The sequence below is a fragment of the Hipposideros armiger genome, unplaced genomic scaffold (assembly GCF_001890085.2).
Source record: "Hipposideros armiger isolate ML-2016 unplaced genomic scaffold, ASM189008v1 scaffold_156, whole genome shotgun sequence".
In the NCBI taxonomy this organism is placed as follows: domain Eukaryota; kingdom Metazoa; phylum Chordata; class Mammalia; order Chiroptera; family Hipposideridae; genus Hipposideros; species Hipposideros armiger.
Genome location: NW_017731506.1, coordinates 1635457 through 1655663, shown reverse-complemented (window position 1 = coordinate 1655663; position 20207 = coordinate 1635457).

Sequence of the window (20207 nt, the reverse complement as noted above, 5' to 3'; positions counted from 1 at the left end):
AATGGGGGAAAGGACAGTCTCTTCAATAAATGCAAAAAATGAAACTGGATCACTACCTTATGCCATACCCAAAATGAAGTGAAGATTTGAACATAAGGCTTGAAACCACAAAATTTCTAAAAGAAAACATAGGATGTGAGCTCCTTGACATCAATATTGGTGATGCTTTTTTTGGATTTGACATCAAAAGCAAAAGTCACCAAAGCAAATTAAACAAGTGGTGCTATATCAAACGAAAAAGCTTCTGTACAAAGAAAACCATCAACAAAATGAAAAGGCAATCTACTGAATGGGAGAAAATATTTTAAAATCATATATCTAATAAGGGGTTAATAGCCAAAATATACTAAAAAAACTCATAGAACTCAATAGAAAAAATAACAAACAATCCAATTAAAAAATGGGCAGAGGATCTAAACAGACACTTTTCCAAAGGAGATATACAGATGACCAACAGGTACATGAAAAGATACTCACTAATTATCAGGGAAAGACAAATCAAAACCACAATGGGCTATCACCTCATACCTGTTAGAATGGTTATTGTCAAAAAGACAAGAAATCATAAGTGTTCGAGAGGATGTTGGAGATAAGGGAACCCTTGTGCACTGTTGTTGGGAATGTAAATTAGCACAGCCACTATGGAAAACAGTTTGAAGGCTTCCCCAATAATTAAAAATGCCACATGATCCAGCAATACCACTTGAGGGTGTTTATACAAAGAAAACAAAAACACTATCTCAAAAAGGTGCCTGCATCCCCATTTTTATTTCAGAATTATTTACAATAACCAAGACATGAAAACACCCTTGTGTCCATTGACAGATAAATGGATAAAAAAAATTCAGTATATATGAAGTCAGACAACTGAGTTCATGAACTAATCCTAGAAAAACTGCTACATAACTCACTGCTAAATATCACTGTGGTGACCTTCAAAGTACTCCCCTTGGGAAGCTATACCCCAATGCCAGGGCCTAGTCTACCTTTTAAAGCAATTTTGGAACTCTTTTTCTGGAATGACCATCAGAGCTGTCATCGTATTACCCTTGATGTTCTGAATGTCATCAAAATGTCTTCCTTTCAATATTTCCTTTATCTTCAGGTAAAGAAAGAAGTCATTGGAGTCCAGATCAGGTGAGCAGGGAGGGTGTTCCAATACAGTTATTTGTTTACTGGCTAAAAACTCCCTCACAGACAGTGCCGTGTAAGCTGATGTATTGTCATGATGCAAGAGCCATGAATTGTTGCCAAAAAGTTCAGGTCGTTTTTGTCTAATTTTTTCACACAGCCTTTTCAGCACTTCCAAATAGTAACTTGGTTAACTGTTTGTACAGTTGGTACAGATTCATAATTAATAATCCCTCTGATATCAAAAAAAGTTAGCAACAGCATGCAACAAGTTCGTGAACTTAATTGTCAGAACTTGTATACATGCAATGAGATATTATTCAGACATTAAAAAAAGAAAGAAATCCTGCCATTTGCAACAACCTGGCTGGATCCTGAGGGCATTAAGCTAAGCAAAATAAGTCAGAGAAAGACAAATACTGTTATGATTCCATTTATATGTGAAACCCAAAAAAAAAAAAAAATGAACTCAGATACAAAAGGACAGATCAGTAGGTACAGGCAGAGTGTAGAGAGTGGGCGAAATGGGTGAAGGTGGTACATATATCAAATCATTATGTTGTACACCTAAAACTTATGCATGGTGTAATTATATCTCAATTTTAAAAAACACCACCTGGGTCAGATCTTTCACCCCCTTTTGTTTAAATCTTACTTCTCAATGCAACCTGTCCTAGCCACCTTATTTTATATTGCTCAATACCCCACACTCATTACCCCGCTCTGGTTTTTCTTGTTTCTTTTTTTCTTTTTTTTTACTATTTAATGTAGGTTGTGATTGTTAATTTTTCTAGAATATAAATTCTATGAGACACGATCTTTGTTTTGTACCCTCTAATAGCCCAGTGACCTAGAAGAATGACCACCACACAGCGGTTGTCCCAGAAATACTTGCTGAATGAATGCTATTGAACAAAAACCTTTGAGTTCTCTATTAACACTCCTACTACAGCTATGAATCTATATTTATCCATATATATATATATATATATATATATATATATATATATATATATATCCTTTACTGTGTTCAGTAGACTTCTAAATTCATTCAACTAATATTAATTGTGAGCATATAAAAGTGAACAAGGCAGAGAAAGCATTACATTGTGGGGAAGGATGCAATCAACCAAACAAATACAATGTAATGACAAGAAAAGTTATGAAGAACACTAAGTCAGGGTAAGTCAATAAGCAGGGCAGTAGAGGAGGTAACATTTGAGCAAAGGCTTAAAAGAAATGAGGGAACAAGCCATGCAGATATTCTGGGGACAGAGGAGGGTTATACCAACAAGTACAAAGCCCCAGGCAGAAACATTTGGATGGTCAAAAAAGATCCAGGTCATTGTGGCTCAAATATCATGAGTGATGAGGAGAGCAGAAGAAGATGAAGTCAGATGGTGGTTGGGGTCCATGACATTCAAGGTTTTGAAGGCCTCCATAAGGCTGATTTTGTTCTATGGTGATAGAAAACTATTTGAGGCTCATGAACAAGGGAATGACAGGATCAATTTTGTGTATTATTTACATATTGCTTGACTTTTCATAATAAAAGTATATTTTTGTAATTTTTCCCAAGGTCAATAAAAAGCACGTAGTAAAAGGGAAGAGGAATAAACAAGGTAAGTATGCGACGGGGAAGGATACTGAATCATGTAAATCTGTAAACTGTTAATAACCTTGAACACCTTAGTTGAGTTATACCACAGTACATTGTGTTAATACATTAGAGTCTGAAGGACATTTGGATGATTTCCAATTTTTCACTGAATAAATATTTTGAACCAAATCCCTATTTTCAAGTAATTTTCACACTGGTAGATGGCAGCAAACAAACAGGAAATCAAATAAATAATGTATCAAAAATGATGCATATTATAAACAAAAATAAAATAAGGAGGTAGAGAATGTGGACAAAAAAAGGGTCACATACTAAACCTGACAAGCTCAGGGGAGGCCTCATGCCAGGTCCTACAGACTCAAAGACCGAAATTAACCACATAGGATGATCTGAATATAAAAACTGCTAACTGAAAGCAGGTCATGGCCCATAGTCACATCCTTGGCCTGTAGCCTCCTTGACAAAGATCAATTCCCTGAGAGTCCCCCACTTTGCTTTCTCCCACCCACTTCATCTACCATCAATGGATTTCATGTAACCCTCTTCCTTTGATTCTAATGTATAAAATAAGTTGCAAAACTGCTCTTTTCCAGAGCATTTTCTCAATTCATCAAGACTTTGCTTCCCAACATTTGTCATTTTGGCTCAAATAAACTCTTATAAGTTTTCTTTTAAGCTTGATGTCTACCGTTGACAAGAATGATGCACAGGGGTACAGAGCATGATGGGAAAGTATAATTTTATACAGGATGGTCAGGATACAGATGGTCAAGAAAGGTCTCTCTTAAAAAAAAAAAAGAAAGAAAAAAGTGACATCAAAGGAAAGATCTGAAGGGAGTGAAGAAACAAGAATGCTGATATTTGTGGGAACAGCATTCCAAGCAGATAGAACAGAAAATTCCAGTGCATGAAGATTACACTGGGTGCCTATTTCTCCACCTCTACAACATTGAGTTTGTTCATTTTGACAAATTTATTAGCTATATCAAAGTTTTTATTATATTTTATATTGCTTTGTTTTCAAGTAAAGTGTTGACCCAAAATTTGGAAAATATTCTAGATTTTTTTCTTTAGTGAATAAGGTAATAAACTCACTTAAACAGACACATATCCACACAATGAAACAGCAAAAACATATGAACAGCTTTCCTAGATATTTTCTGTTCAACGCTTTAAAAGAATAGAAGCATATATATTTGCAGTGCTAAGAAAGAGTTGTGTGGCACATTTGTCCTGAGAAGAAGCTAAAATCACTTAGTATCACTTATTGATCATTTATCACATGCCAAGGATTATTGTAAACCTGCATAGTCCAGTAAGGTTGCCACTAGTTATATGTGGCTATTTAAATATAATTTAATTTTATTTAAGTTAAATAAAATTATAAATCCAGTTCCTCAGTTAGATTAGCCATTTCAAGAGCTCGATATCTACATGTAGCTAATGACTATATTATAGAGCAATTCCATCATCACAGAAAGTTCTATGGTGAAGAGGACCAAAGTTTTGCCACCCCAAAATATGCCTTTTGGGATATTGATTTTTAAGCTGGTTATTACAAAGCAAAAGACTCAGGAAGAACACTTGACCCTCCCCCTTACCTGCCTAAAGGAACTCAGATAGAAAAATTTGCTTAAAGGGAGTATCACCTTAGCTTTATAATATAAACTAAATATGGCAGACAGGGAGAAATCTAGCAAAAGCTGTTTGTTAAACTTCCCTCAGTGCCCCATTGCGTCTAGGTGGCCCAGCAAGAATTTGTTTACTTCATGTTTACTCTTTCTTGTCTACCTGTGAATTGCCTACTTTCCTGTTGAAATCCCAGACCTCTTGTTCCACTTCTCTTAGTTCATAATGACATATAAGCCTCAACTGCCCAATGGGTCTCTGGCCTCAGATTCTTATAGAACACTCACATGGGTATTCATAACAAATTTTCAACATTTTCTCCTGTTAATCTGTCTCATGTTAATTTGATTATTAGTCCAGTCAGAAGAATTTTAAAAGTTGGGAGAAAATTTATGCTTTGACCCCCACATTAATAACCGTTTTAACCCTCTCGACAACCAATAAACATTATTATTAGTATTATCTTTAATTTGTAGATGAGGAAAATGAGGCAGAGAGGTTAAGTAACTTGCCCAATATATATCATATACACAGTGGTATAATTAATCTTATATCATATACACAGTGGTATAATTAATCTACCTATCATTTTCCAGAATAAAAAGACCAAATACTTTAACTTGCTAAGTTTTACCTGAATACAGGAATTTTACCACTATGAAACACAGTAGCTAGAGTTTCTCAGACATGATGCAAGATCACCTTCTAATACTGCTTCATGCTGTTTCAACCCCAAAATAAACGTCTGCCTTGAAAAATGCAAATTTGCAGTGGAATATTATCCTAATACATGAAACATGTGAGAATGCTTTATTAGTCTATTATATTGTGGCATTAACTGCAGGCCACATTGTGAATATCTTATAAGATATGTACTCTTATCTATATACTTGTAGTTTTTTGAGTTATAAAGTGATAAGGTTTTCTGTGGATTTTCTGGTAGCCTGACAGATTTATAGCTGAAAACAGATGTTTCATGCTCATAATGGCTATGAGGAAGTTAATGGTACAGTGGTATTGCTATAGTCTCTCTTCATAGGAGATACCAGATCCTTTGTTTTATTCAATAATTAGCTGAGTCAGATTTAGAAAGGTGAAAGAAAAGTTATTTTTTGACCCCCACAATAGTAACCATTTTAATCCTCTCAACAACCATAATGCATAGCTAATAAGATATAGGAATGATCCCATGGTTTTTGCAGTTTAAGTTAATGGCTTTCCTTGCTGGAAAACTACGCCCATTTTTAATAGTTGACTAGTCAAAATGCTCCTACACCAGAACTCTCTCTCATGATAATATTTCTAACTAATCTCTACAATCTCAAATGCACTCTTTAAAGATTGAATCAACATGCTTTTGTCCTCCAAGTGTTAATTACTTTTATCCTATAGAGAAAAGTGGATTAACTATATAAAATCTAAATCAAGAAAAGATCTGATAATTCAGGTTTTTCCAACACATCACCAAAGGTTAGTAAATTTTTTTTCTTGATTATATGTACTGAGAGAATGAATGTATGAATGTGAACTCTTTTTTGTTTTGGTTATTTGTTTTGTGTTTTTGGTTCTAAAACACCTATTTCCTTTAGACTATTCTGCTCAGGCAGTTAGACCCAACTGTGTGGTGGACTTATAGGACAATGAAGCTGGGGAAAACAGAATTTTCCTACTACCAAGAAACTTACCAAATTGAAAACTCTGGGGTTCATCTAATTAATTTTTAGACTTTTAATTTACCTTCCCGGAAATAATTATTCACCACTAAGTACAAGGCCTGGTGTTTGCAAAAATGAATACATCATAGGCTGACATAATGGATAAACATAAGTTCAAAAGAGTGTTTTTAGGTAAGGGGAAAATCACTTTTCATTCAGTGATGAGGAACAGATTCATTAAAAAAGGTTTGTGCTGAAGATAAGTCTAGAAGGATGTGTCTGTTTTTAAATGGCAGCAATGAGGAAAGGGTATTTCACGAGGAAAGAAAGACTGGACTACAGCAAGTAGTTGGATGTGTTATCATATGGGTGAATGAAACGAGTAGGAAATCAAGCTGAAAGTTGGTTACAGCTGGAGCATGGCGGGTCTTGAGTGCATGAGAAGATACTGTTGGTTGGCTGCCCTTTCCTGCATGACTAAGTGATATTAATCCTATTCTCAGATTCAAGGCTAAATTCTCCATGTCCTATGCTAGTCCTGGTAGCCTTAGCTCTGCATAATTAGGAATTGGTTTAGGAGAAGCACATGACCAATTAGATGAGAAGGTTGCCGGATGTGGGTCTTCGGGCAAATGTCACTTTGCTCTTAAACATAAGAAAGAGAAAAGATGAAGGGATTAAGGGTACAAATTGGTAGTTACAAAACAGTCACAGGAATGTAAAGTATACTATAGAGAATGTAGTCAATAATGTTGCAATAACTATGTATGTTGTCAGGTGGGTCCTAGGCTAATCAGAGGGATTATTGTATAAATTATATGTGCCTAACTACTATGTTGTACACCTGAAACTAATATAAAATAATATTCTCAACTGAAAAAAATAAATACTTAAAAAAAAAAGAAAGAAATGGTCCCTCTTCTTCCAATGTTGGTCTGCATGGTAATAGTTGAAACATTGACAGCTCTCTTATCATCAACCTAAAGTGGAAGTCAACAAGAGGAAGAATCTGAACCTAAAAGAATTGCTAAGGAGCAAAGGCTAGAGCTATAAATTTCTTACTATTTGAACTATAATAAATCCCTATATTCCATAATGTATTGAGAATTGGATTTAGTATATTTTTGCATAGTAAGGAATTTTAACTGATACATTCAGGCTAAAGAATTTGGACCTCCCCATAATAACAAAACAGACATAGGGACACCACAGCTATTTAAGTAGAGGGTGAGTGTAAGGTTAACCTGAGCATGGTATGTGGGACAGATTCAGGTAGGAGAAAAGCAGATAGGAGACTGTCCAGGTAAGAGGTAATACAATTCTGAACCAGGACAGGAGCCACGAGAATGAAAGCTTCTAATAGATATGAGACAACGTTGAAATAAAAAAGGACCGCAAAGAACGTCTGCAGGTATGAAAAAAAAAAAAAGCCAATAAAAGGAAAAAGAGAAAATGATGTGCAAAGTAGGAGACCCAACACCAAAATATTATCCTAAGAGGAAGGCTGGACCAAATAATACTAAATTACCTTCTTAATTTAAAATGTCGTGATTCTAATAAGCAAAATAATGTGTTTTCTAAACACAACTGCCCCACAGAGGAGGTAATTTCCCCTCTCAAGGATATCATTAGAAGCTAAATTGTACTATTACAGGCAAACACTGGGCATTCCAAGTTCCTCTGTTTCATTGATATTTTGTCAAGTTTAGTGCTTTTTTATTTTCCTATGTTACCAGCCTTGGGCTTGAAAATGGTTTTTCCATCCTGGAAAATTTGTTCTGATGGCTTCATTGTGTTGGAATATATCCTGTAGTAAGCATTCCGGCACATTCTCAAGAGATTCCTCAAAAAGCATATTCTAATCTCTAACTGGATTGGCTAATAAGAGTAATGTAAATGAAGCTAAAAGGAGGCAACAGGAGACAATATTGAAATTTCCAATTTACCAAGCCTGGAGATAGGGTTCACAGAGCAGAGAGGCCGTTCACAATCCAATTTACATGCCTTATCAGTGGCATGGGTTCTACCCTTTTCAGTAAGGTGACCAATCACCTCTCACATGGTGGTAACTGAGGTGAACCAACAACTCAACAATTACTTAGGAAAAGCATGAGAGCCTCAGCCATGGCCAGCAATGGAGCCACACATGGAGAGGAGGCTAGTTACAATGGAAATCACTCTGGGATGAGAAATGCTTAGAAATAATAAAAACCCTAAGCCTTGAAAGAATCGATCTTCAAAGAAAAAAATAAAAATAAAATGAAGAATAAGCATGGGTTTCACTCCTCAAAAGTAGCAGATATGCAAGGGTTTTGTCCTGTAACTTCAGAGATGGCCCATCAAATCTTATAATGAAAGCACTTGACCTAAAATAAATTGATTTAGTATAGTTTTGGCCCATTTCAGTAGCATGGGACTTTTCCAGGGTGCCTATGAAATGTAAGATATGCACGAGATTCACTCATCCAGAATGAATAGTAATGTTCTTGTCTCTAGCATCTAGTGAACAGTTTTCCAAAGAGTGAAGACAAGCCCCAGCATATTTCAGAGGATTTACACACATCTATTTCCAGTTCCTTTGCCACTGGGGGACACTTGGCTGAGCTGGTGAGACATTATTAGGCAGTGTAGGCATTCTTTTGGTTGCATAGCAATGATTATTAAGCACGCTTGCCTTTTTGTCTGTAAGAATGTGTCTCCCCTTATAGAAGACCCTCCTCCTTATCTCTCTTTGATCAGGATCTGGTAAATTCATTCATATAAACACACAAACAAGCTGGGGTAGCAATACTTCTACCAGACACAATAGACTTTATATAACAAGAGACAAAGAAGGATCCAGTAATTCCACTTCTGGGTATTTATCTGAAGAAACCCAAAACGCTACTTTGAGGGGACGTGCTCGCCCTTAGTTTGTTCATTGCAACACTGTTTACAGTGACCAAGATGTGGAGGCACCCTGGGTGTCCCTGAATGGATGACTGGATAAAGAAGAGGTGGCACATATATACAATGGGATATTATTCAGCCATAAAAAAAAAAAGAGTAAAATCTTGCCATTTGTGACAGCATGGATGGGCCTAGAGGGTATTGTGCTGAGTGTAGTAAGTCGGACAGCGAAAGACAAATGTCATATGATTTCATTTATAAGTAGAATCTAAAGAATAAAATACAAAATATATGAAGTAGAAACAAACTCATAGATACAGAGAACATTTTGATGGTTGCCAGATGGAGGGGGTTGGAGGTAGGTGAAAAGGAAAGAGATTAAGAAGTATAAAATTGTTGTTACACAGTAGTCATGGGAATGTAGGGAATAACATAAGGAATATAGTCAATAATATAACTATGTATGGTGTCAGATGGGTACTAGATCTATCAGGGTGATAGATGGAAGGGGGGTGGACTCAGGGTAAAAAAGGCGAAGGGATTAAGAAATACAAATTGGTAGTTACAAAATATTCTATGGAGATATAAAGTATAGGGAATACAATCAGGAATATGGTAATAAGCATGTACAGTGCCAGGTAGGTACTAGTCAGGGGGATCACTTCCTAAATTATGCAAATGTCTAACCACTGTGCTGTACACCTGAAACTAATATAAAATAATATTGAATGTCAAAAATACATTCATTCATAGTGACATAAATTTAGGATCAGATATTTATTCTAATGCTGAATCCCTCTGATACTAATGTATTGCACAATGGGAAATTAATTTCTCCTCCTGAGAATATTTGCATACTTCCCCATTCAATGGAAAAGGGAATTTCAACTGTGTATTTTTAGGTGTGATAAGTAGTAGAAAGAAGGCATCAGGATGAGAAAGGGTCTAGTCATGACATTCTCCCCAAATAACACCAAGGCATCATTCTCCTATCTTGCCTTCACAGCCATCACAACTCACTTTATATGCCTTTTCTGGATAACGAAGACCTGCCTGTTTCTGCAAAAGAACAACTACAGAAGTGTTATATAAGGGGGATGGACATTTTCACTCCGCCCTAAGGAGTCTTCACATGAGGAAGAAAAAGGGAATGAAGTGATTGGTCCATTGCCATGTGATTTTCCTTTTTGTTAATAGCACCTTCCCACAGGAGCTCCTTTCTTCCCCTCTCTCCTTCTCCTGTGGACTCCAAGAGATCAGAAAGCCAAGTTACAGGGAGCCAAGCTAATGGGAGGTCAGAATCTGGGCAAGGGGCCTCAGATAAGCAGGGGGTGCTAACAGACCATAAAGAAAGAGTTGGGTTTGATAACAAGCTAGCAGTCTGTTGAACCAGATGCTCCCTATGAACTCATTCAGTAATGGAACATTCAACATGTATTAAGCCCTTATAGATGGGAAATGGGGACACAGAAATGAAAAGATAAAATGTTTCCAGTTGCTCAAAGCCTAGTGGAGTAGCCCAGCAGCCCAGGGCCAGAGCTACACTGGAGAATGGTTGGGCCCTTGTAATAGGTGGAGAGGCGTTCTGACTGGTAGTGAAAAGGCCAGGAAGAAAATAGCCCATGAAAGTGTTTGCTTTCTGCTGCACCCTAATTTTAACTGAAATGGCCTTAGATAGTCCTTACAATTAGGTTATCCTATTTTACTTACAACTTCCATGGTGTATTAGGAAATTCTTGTGGGAGCCTTTGAAGCTGAAAATAATACCTTTCTTAGTATTCGGTGAAATTGCCGTCTCTCCCAGTGCTTTTTTTTAAGTCAATGTGTTTTACTTTTTAAAGGAAAGTGTGTTTTCCTCTTTTATTCCTGCTGCCTCCAACTCATTTCACAAAATGTGAACATTTCTTCACTTTGTTGTTCACCAGCTCCAAGAAATGCCATAAGAATTGCAAAGTTATTCTGTGTCTTGTGTCTGTTTTGCAGTATTTACCCAAGTCTCCTTGCAGATCTCATCATGAATAAATTTTGCATGCTCTATAAAACTAACTGTATTCTCAGATGCCACTCATAGTTTTATGAGATACTAATTGTGAGAAGTTGATGTTTTCCCTGTCACATATATGTCCTTGTTGATTCTAGAGTATTTTACTTCAGGAAAAAAAAGCTAGATGGGAATAAAAACAGCACGTAAACCAAGTAGCTGCCAGCAGGGAATGACATGCTTAATTACTGCTGGCTATGGTCCTTTAAACTAAAGAGATAACCTCTGAATAATTAAAAACACACAAACACATCTATTCTTTACAACACAAATCATGTCTAACATGCCAGGAAGTTAACAATTCCATTCTATCAGATCTATGATCACTTTATATCTGGCCTCACTCTGGTAGACAGCTCAGGTTTAATGGTTGAGCTCAGCACTCGTCTCATTTCCACTCTGGACTCAGGGAAATGACCAGGAGCAGTTGCTATGTAAGTAGAGGGCCCATCAGTGTGCCTCACTGGCTTGCTTCCCAGATGCTCCTGCCATCTGTTGGAAATGTATTTCAGTAGAAACAGAAGGTAGACTAAAAAATGCACTTTTTCTCCTGTCTTTGAAAAAGTGTGTTTATCATGCTTTAATAATTAGCCATGTAAACAGGCTTTAAATCATGGCCTGAGATACTAAAATAAATATTGCTTGCTTTGTTTTTCCTGCTGTAGGGAAGCTTTGCATCATGATATATTATTAAAGAAAGCTTTAATCTCTTTGTCTCCCAGCTCTGTGAAAGACAACATGGTCCATTAAAAGAGTAAGTCATGGAGAGCAAAACGCAAGATGAGAGAACATTTTGTGCAAAAGGAAGAGGTCAATTAAGAGAGAAGCAATGAGAAGAAAATCTGTTTGTGAGCAAGACAGGAACTATTTTATTCCTCCCACCACAAGGTATGTAGCTCTTCATAAAAGTCACCATTGGAATTTAGATGTGTTTCATAGAACACTAGTCTATTCAGTATCATGCATATACACGTAAGAAATAAGAATGGTTCAGCACTAATTTTCTGAACCAGAGAAGATATAAATTGTATTAGACCTCACTAGTGCCCAAAATATGCTTTAAAAACATACAATAATCGAAGCCTTATATCAGTAGTCTCAAACTTTAGTGTCTATCAGAATCAGCAGAGATTGCTGGGGCCACCCTAAAGTCACTGATTTAGTAGGTCTCGGGTAGGGACCAAGAGTTCAGATTTCTAACCAATTCCCAGGAGAGGCTGGTGTTGCTTTTTTAGATGATAAGGCATTAAAAGTAAAACAGTTACTATAATAATATTGACTGCATTCCCTATGCTGTACTTTACATTCCCATTTATGATGTCAGATGGGTAGTAGACTTATCAGGATGGTCGCTTCATAAATTATATAAATGTCTAATCATAATGTTGTACATCTGAAACTAACATAATACTGTATGTCAAGTATAATTGAAAAAAAATTTTTAAGAAAGTAAAAATTCAGAGAGGGGAAAGGCGGGAGAGAAAGCCTTTGAGAATAAGCGTTTTAGAGCTGAATGGGATGTTAGCGTTAGTAGTCTTTAAATATAACTCCTTTTAATTAACAAGTTGTAAAACTGAAGCACTTGGGATCACCTGACTTACTCAAAGTCACTTACTGAGCTTGCCCAAAAAAATGGGCAGGTGAAAACCTTGGCTGCCTTTTCCACGACTCTTAGAACCAAAAACATGCTTGCGAAATCTGTATGCTAGTTGTACTATCTTTGCATGTTTTCCCCTTTAGAAAAATTTAGGACAATGCACAAAGGAGAAAAAGGAGACCTGGAAGGTCATGTCCCTTTGGACAAGAGAAGAATAACTGTCCTATATGCCTCCTTTCACCTGGTAGCAGGAAAGCTTCAGAGAGAAGACTTGGGTAGAGAGCTGCTAATAGACTCGCTTTATCCCCCAGTTTTTTTAACGCTTCTCTTAATTTGGTCTGCCTTTTCACAACCAAGCTACGAAAGGGCAAAGCCTCATTATTGTATGCTGCACAGGGCCTGGTGCTCTGTCCCAAAGAGCTCAAATAATCCTCCCAACAGCAACCAATTCCCATTTGAGTGGCAGAGACAGATGCCCAGTGAGATAACCAGGAAGCGCCCCTAGCATCTTGCAAAAGCGTTAGGCTGCATCTTTACAAAAGTCATTTCCCTAAAATATATAACAGCAAGATGTTGCTGCTTTTAAAAGGAAGATGCTTGCTGCCTATAAACACTAAAGGTGTGTTATGCAGCTTAATAAAACCTTGTCAAATGCCTCTAGCATTGCACAATACGAAATTCCCTTTTGTTACAAACACAAGGATTCATTTACATGGGAGGAATTCTTTCAGTCAAGGCTCATTTTTCCACTAATCAACCATTACTTAAATTTTGGTTCTACATGAATCACATGCCCCTCGTGTAACTTTGAATGAAGTCATAAAACTCCACCTTGCTCTGCAGCTCTCAAGCAGGCTGAGCAAACCCATCGATGGGCAAAATACTATAGCACAGGCTGCCACAGTTCAGCCATTTTCTATGTTGTTTCCATTTGAGAACACTTAAATGTTTGAGACACAATCGGCCCTCGTTGCTGGTTGCTATTTCCATGCTGTTCTGAGAGGCCTGTGCTCTCTGAGGGCACATCTGGTCACACTAATGGCTTTCACAGGCGGGGTACTGCCCTGTCTGCCAGGGCCTGTGGGGACAGGAGTAGGGCACTCTTGCCCCCAGAGGCACCCAGCTCATTACCCAGCCTTCTGTGGTCCTGGGCATTTGCCTACGCAGAGAAGGGCACTGGAGCAGAGGCACAGAGCTGTGGGTCAGCTCAAGGCATGGATGGAATGAAAGGTCTGCTGGAAGCCACACTGAACAGCAGCATGAGTTCACAAGTCTGCTTAGCAAGGTCACTTGGAGGGCATCTGTCACAATTCTTTCCCCTGATGGTTACCCCAGGATATGCTGGAGAGACCTCTTTGTAGCAGTTTTCAATATGTACTGTATACATCTCAGATCGCCCACAAACAAACTCTGAAGCCATAGTATAAGGCTTGTCTCCTCTCTTGGGGGTCCACATGGCAGGTGTGCAAGCCCATTGGACACACTGAGAAAGTGAGAGGATGCCTTATAAAGCCATAGCTGGGCAGAGACAAAGCAGTCCATGTCTCACATCTGTGCCTGATGTTAAGCTTCTGAGCCAACTGGTCAACTTTCCTCCAGCTGCTTCTCAGAACCATTCTATGGTCCGAATGGCTCAGGAGACGGAGAATTTAAACATGCAACTTTATACATAGACTTCAACATTTCTAAATATACAACATTGCATCACATTTTATGGATACATTGAAAGCCATTAGGTACTTTTCAAAACATGTTAAATTGACGTCCCCCATATCTGCCCCACACAACTGTTTCTTGAAATTTCTTTTAAAGGGAAACATGTTTTTAGGCCATTGGGTGAAACGTTTTTTTTTACAGCCATAGAGTAAAACATATTTTATTCTTCAGCGGATCTCCACTGAGGGAACGAAACATACTCAAGAACAGTTTATAAGGAACTCTCAAATCTAAAAGGTTATTACCCAGATATAGCCAGTGTCTCTAGTATCTTGAATGAGTTGGGTGTTAAATCTGTATCAAGATGAGTTAGAGAACGCACGGAATCAGATTTTCAGGCTAAAGCAGCTCCTCTCCTCAGTATTATTTCCAAGGAGAAGAGAAGGCTCCAATTAACGCCAAGGACTCATTCATCAGCCTCCTATCAGAGCGCCTCACGCCCTGAGGAAGTCTCATTTAGGGTGCCCAGAAAGTCTTTATGCATCAGGCAGAATTTATTTTCAGTTTATTTGATTGACTTACATTCTCATGTATATATTCTCAGTGTGTCTCTATGTGACTCATTTATTCCTGAAGCGAATGTTAATTAAGTGCCCATGATGTGCATGTTACTAGACTAGAGGCAGAGAGACGCAGAGTTAATCACTTTGTTGTTAGTTCCAAGAGTAGAAAAGTGTCTTACACTTAAGTAGATGGAGACATGTGTGCCCACCACCTCCTCCTGGTCAGTTCCTGCTCACTGCAATCACCCCACTGATCCCATCTTGCCACCTTTAGGGTCCTCTGATGTTCTCGCCCCTCTTCCTCTTCTCCTCACAGCAGTCACTGTTCCTCTCCCCTCAAGTTCCTTAACTCCAATTGTTTTTGTGAAACCAGATGTCATAAAACAGATGAAGGATGTACTAAGACCTGGGATTCGGTGTCGACTCAATAAGTATTTGGCGAGTGAATGGATGAATGAATAAATGAATGCAAGAAATAGGAGCCCTATTCTGAGTGATTCTGTGGTCTAAATGAGATAAGTAATATGACTGCATCTATTCAATAAGGCTTGAAAAAAATGATGCATCATAAGGAATTAGTGCAAGAGACTTAAAGACAAACCTGTAGTATCAAATCAAATCTGATAGTACAGTCTGTAGGTACTGCAGGCAACACTAGTTTTAAGACCTGACACACATTGCCACCATCTAGCACTTCAGACCATGAGGCCATGAAGTCTGACTCAATCTAGATCAAATCAGCAGGGAAGTGACACACTCAAGCTCTAGAGTTGGAATGCTTGGGTTCACATACTTGGGTTCTCATACTTCCTTTACCACTTGCTGGCTGTAGGAACTTGGGCAAAGTATTAACAACAAGTTCCTGGTCCTCAGTTTCCACAACTGTAAATAATGGTACCTACTGCATAAACTCGTGGTAAGGCTGAAGGTGAATGACCCATGCAAAGAAATCAGAGCAATCCTTTCTCAATAAATACAAGCCATTATTAGTACTGTGCAATACTCTACATGGGTGATACCTCTCAGAAAGGGAAGCCAAGAGGCTCTTCTGGTGCTTGTGTTAAAGGCGTGCATTAATCTTCCTTAATTCCCTGTAGTTATGCTTCGCTCTGCAAGTCCTTCCTGGGCTGTCTGGATAATGAACACTTGATTTCACACGGCTACATAGTAAACCTAAAGTGGGTACAATGAACCAGCCAGCCACACATGGGTCTGAGGGAAGCGTTCTTTGTACAGAGGGAGAGAATTTGGGGAACACACAACACCATGAAATAGGCAAGAAAACCCCCAGAGGTTCTGTATGGATAGAAAACAGTTAGATTTAGCACTTACTGGAATTGCTTTCAATCACTGAGATAAGAAACCATCGCAAAAGTTTCCAGTGGAAAAGTTGACATGTAACATGTATGTATTAACCACTGAACTGAGGTCTCATACTCTAGATGGAAATCTCACCTCTTTTTTTTGGAAAAGGAAACTTATATATGTTTGTTGAATTCTTTGATAATGTAAATTACAATCATGACTCTCAACCAAAAGGATATTGATTCCAAGTGGTGGTGGTGAGTAAATTGCTGTAGAAAACTGTCATTTTCAATTCAATGGCTCTCGCTGATGCTAAAAGCTTTACATTAAACCAAGCCAAAGGCAAATTCAGAAAACGATTTTAAAGAATTTATTTCAAAATGGATGAAATAACAATAGGTAAAGTAATAATGATTTCATAAATCTGTCTTGAAAGAAAACTAGCTACCTTATCACTTTTCAAATGAGAAAAGATTAGAAACTCTCCTGTGCACATATAGCATTTTTTTCTGCTAAAAATTAAAAATGGATGAAGCAACTTTTTATAAAAGTAGAGGAAAAACAAAACAAATTTCAGACTGAGATCAAAACTTTCAAATTTGAATCTAGAAGGAATTAGAATCCCAAAACAATTGAGAATGACTTTAAAATGTTTTAATCACACCTGCTTTTAACAATAGGAACCTACTCAAGAGCCAAAAGGGAAAAAAAGTAATATGATCTTGTTCCTGTCTCCAAAGTGGTGATTTTTCAAGTACACTAGAAGAGTTAAATGAGGGCTGTTACAGAATTTCACACAGGATGATCAACAATATAAATGCAGAAAAGAGTCTCATAATTACCGAAGGAAACTTCCAGCTGTGGGCAATTAAAGATTTAACATATTAACAATGAGAATCTTCCAAATGTGGGGGAAAAAGAGAGGCAATTCACAGAACTTAGTCGCAGGGAAAATAATAGTGTAATCAAACTTCTGACCCAAAGACATCATGAAACAGTTGGGTTGAATTATCAGATGCCCTTGGCTCTGGATGAAATGCTGCATAAATTCAAACATCACCCTGGGTATCAGAATGATTGTCTTTAAGTCTTTATAACTATGAAATATTTAGAAACGTTGACTGCTTATATCATGTCCAAAAATAATGGTGGGAAAATGTTCCACTACCCTTCCCCCATCCACATCTGTGAGAAAGTGGAGTTCCCTAGGTAAATGGTCAACAACTATTCTTACCTCAAGTGCCTCAGGCTAAAATTATCATTTCCCCTTCTTTTCTTTATGGTAATGCTCCCCATTTAAGTAACTATTACAGTGAGCACTTTTTCTGAGCTCTTTCATGATTTTTTTTTTATCCAGTTACTTATGAATGCTGGTCAAATAATAGCCCTAATAATTCTAAACATTTCCAGGCTTAAGCTGTTGGACCAAATAAAAGTCTAAAATTCATGATCTGGGAAAAGTTACTTTGAATGAATATGTATGTATATTATGAATAGCTTTCAATGGACTATACACTCATATATCTGTATATACAAGTTATATAATTCACTAGGAAAGTTATTACCTACTAGTGTTAAAAAGATATATCAAGATGAACATGTTTACCACATATTTGCTTGTCAGACACAAAAGAGAAAATAATTGCTTTTTTAATGATCTAAGCCAATGTCTTATTTTCTAACTAAGAGTGAATTTTAGGAAGGGATAGTCACTTGTCTTAAGGTAATACAGCCATCTTGTTTAATCAAAAGCAATACTTTCTAGCCACATATGCCTACATCCTAAAATTTATTCAGCGATTACCTAAAAACCATGATTACATGCCTTCAAAGCCCACAAAGAGATATAACTATTTAATTTCATCTCTGACATATCATGGATAATATACTTCAGTTTACAGAATGAAAGATACTTGTAATTTACATTTTAAATGCACAGACCCAAGAATGAGAATAAAAGACTGTTCATTCCTTATCATAGTAACATACCTCTTGGTCTGGGTTTTCTTTGTAGATTTTATGATTGCCCAGACACTTTTTCACAGTTTAATAAAATTAGTAGAAACAATATTTTGTTACTTTATTCTGACCGATGACAAAAAATATAATTATTAAACCCAAGTCTCGCCAAGTGGTTCTAATCATCAGGCAAGTTTCAGAAACCCTCTTCTTATCTGGCTATTCCTGGTTGTGTCCAAATCCCTTTCTATAGGGATACATCTTCTTCCTATAGCCTGTTCTCCTTGGAAGTCTAAACTTAACCAAGTATTGAATAACCGAGCCTCCTACTCTTCACCATTAGCTTGCACCTTTTATTTTAACTCTCCTTGAGTACTTGTGTTTTAATAGAAGACTCCAAAAGAATAAAAAGATTTTATAACCAAAGTATTGAATCCCTGGTGTAAGTTCAGATATGTTGATCAGTTAATTCTGGTCTCTTCTTAATGGCAATATAACATCATGCTTATGAAGCTCTATGTTTTCATTCTGTATGTAAAGGAAATAACACCACCACCAACATCAAGGACCTAAAGATTGACATTTCAGAAATTAATATTCTTTCCCAGAAAACAACCCCCAGTCAGATGACACACATCTGGAATAACAGAATTTTTAGTTTAATTGACAATGGAATTCAAAATATTTTTTAGTCCATTCTTACGGAGAAGCCAGATGCAATGCATTACAAATTGTTTGCCTAATTCAAACCATAAAGAAAATTATTTCTTTTCCATATGATATCAAATTTAGAAGAGGGAGGTTGGGTGTGGAGCAGTAATAACAATTCCTGCTTTTAAAAGATTATGGGACTGCACTCAGCAATTCCTTTAATGTTACGTGAACATTCTGGAATATTTCATTTAAGATAAGCTTTTGCTTTTTTATTTCTCTAAAATCAGTTATTACATACATTTCAGGTTTTACCCCTAAGAAGGCTACAGTATACATGTAGCATAAAATATGGCCTCTAAAATGAGAAGCTAATTCCATAAATTTGATTAGTAGGACTTTTTGGAGAAATGAGAAAGTTTTTATAATTTCTAATCAATATTTCATTTGTACCTAAATTACCTTTTCCTAAGATGAGTTGTAGTATATACTCCAAAAAGGTGGTTTTTAAGATATTCTTTACATCTTAGATTAAAATGACTTAAGTGCATGAAAAAGAAAAGATAAAATTCTCCCATGAAGTTGTAATCAATAGGCTTATCCACTCTACCAAGTTTTTCACTGACTTGTAAATTTTTTCTCTGGCTGACTTGAACATCTATGAAAAAACATAAGCCCACATCAATCTTAAAGTTTCAGTGGAACAAGGCAGCATTTGATAAGCTCACACATTGGGTAAATATGTGTTTTCTTCAAATGTAACTAGGTGAAAAAATCTGATGCTGAATTCTTTGTGAGATCTATTACTTAGTCTCTTCTTGCTAGACTAGCAAAGGGAGTCATTGTTTCATAAAAATAATAATTTAACATCATTTATATTAATATTTTATATGTCTTGCTGTATCTGGCATTGTGTTGCAAGAGTATATGGAAGCACATAAAACCCAAGTTTCATCACTCTCTTAATGGGGACAACTTAAAACAAAACACTGAAATAAAAATAGAGTGTAAATATGATGTCATACTGAACAATTTGGTATATGTTAACTGAAACACAGAGAAAGAGTAATGGGTATATACAAGAGATGACAGAGTGGGACATGAGTATTATCGAATAAATAGATCAAGTTAGGGGACCTAATTTGACATAGCCCAATTTTCTGACTAGGATCTATTATATTAAGTGTCTTCATTGGAAGCTGAATAAGAACTGACCTGAAAACTGATGGTTCAAGCATTGAAGATATGTTGTCACTCAAAAAAATACCATTACTAAAAAATAGTAATCAATACTTTATGATCTAGGCTAAAATGAATTCCGATAAGCTTAGCCAGAGATTACAATCATTTTCATGGCAAGGCCCATGTAAAAATGGCTATTTCTAACATAGCCCAAGTTGTACTTAACTTTCTGAGGATAAGCAGACAGATATCTTCACCTGGATGAAATCAACTCTAGAGGCCAAGGCTCTAATATCAGCACGGCTTTCAATGTGCACACCCTGTAAGA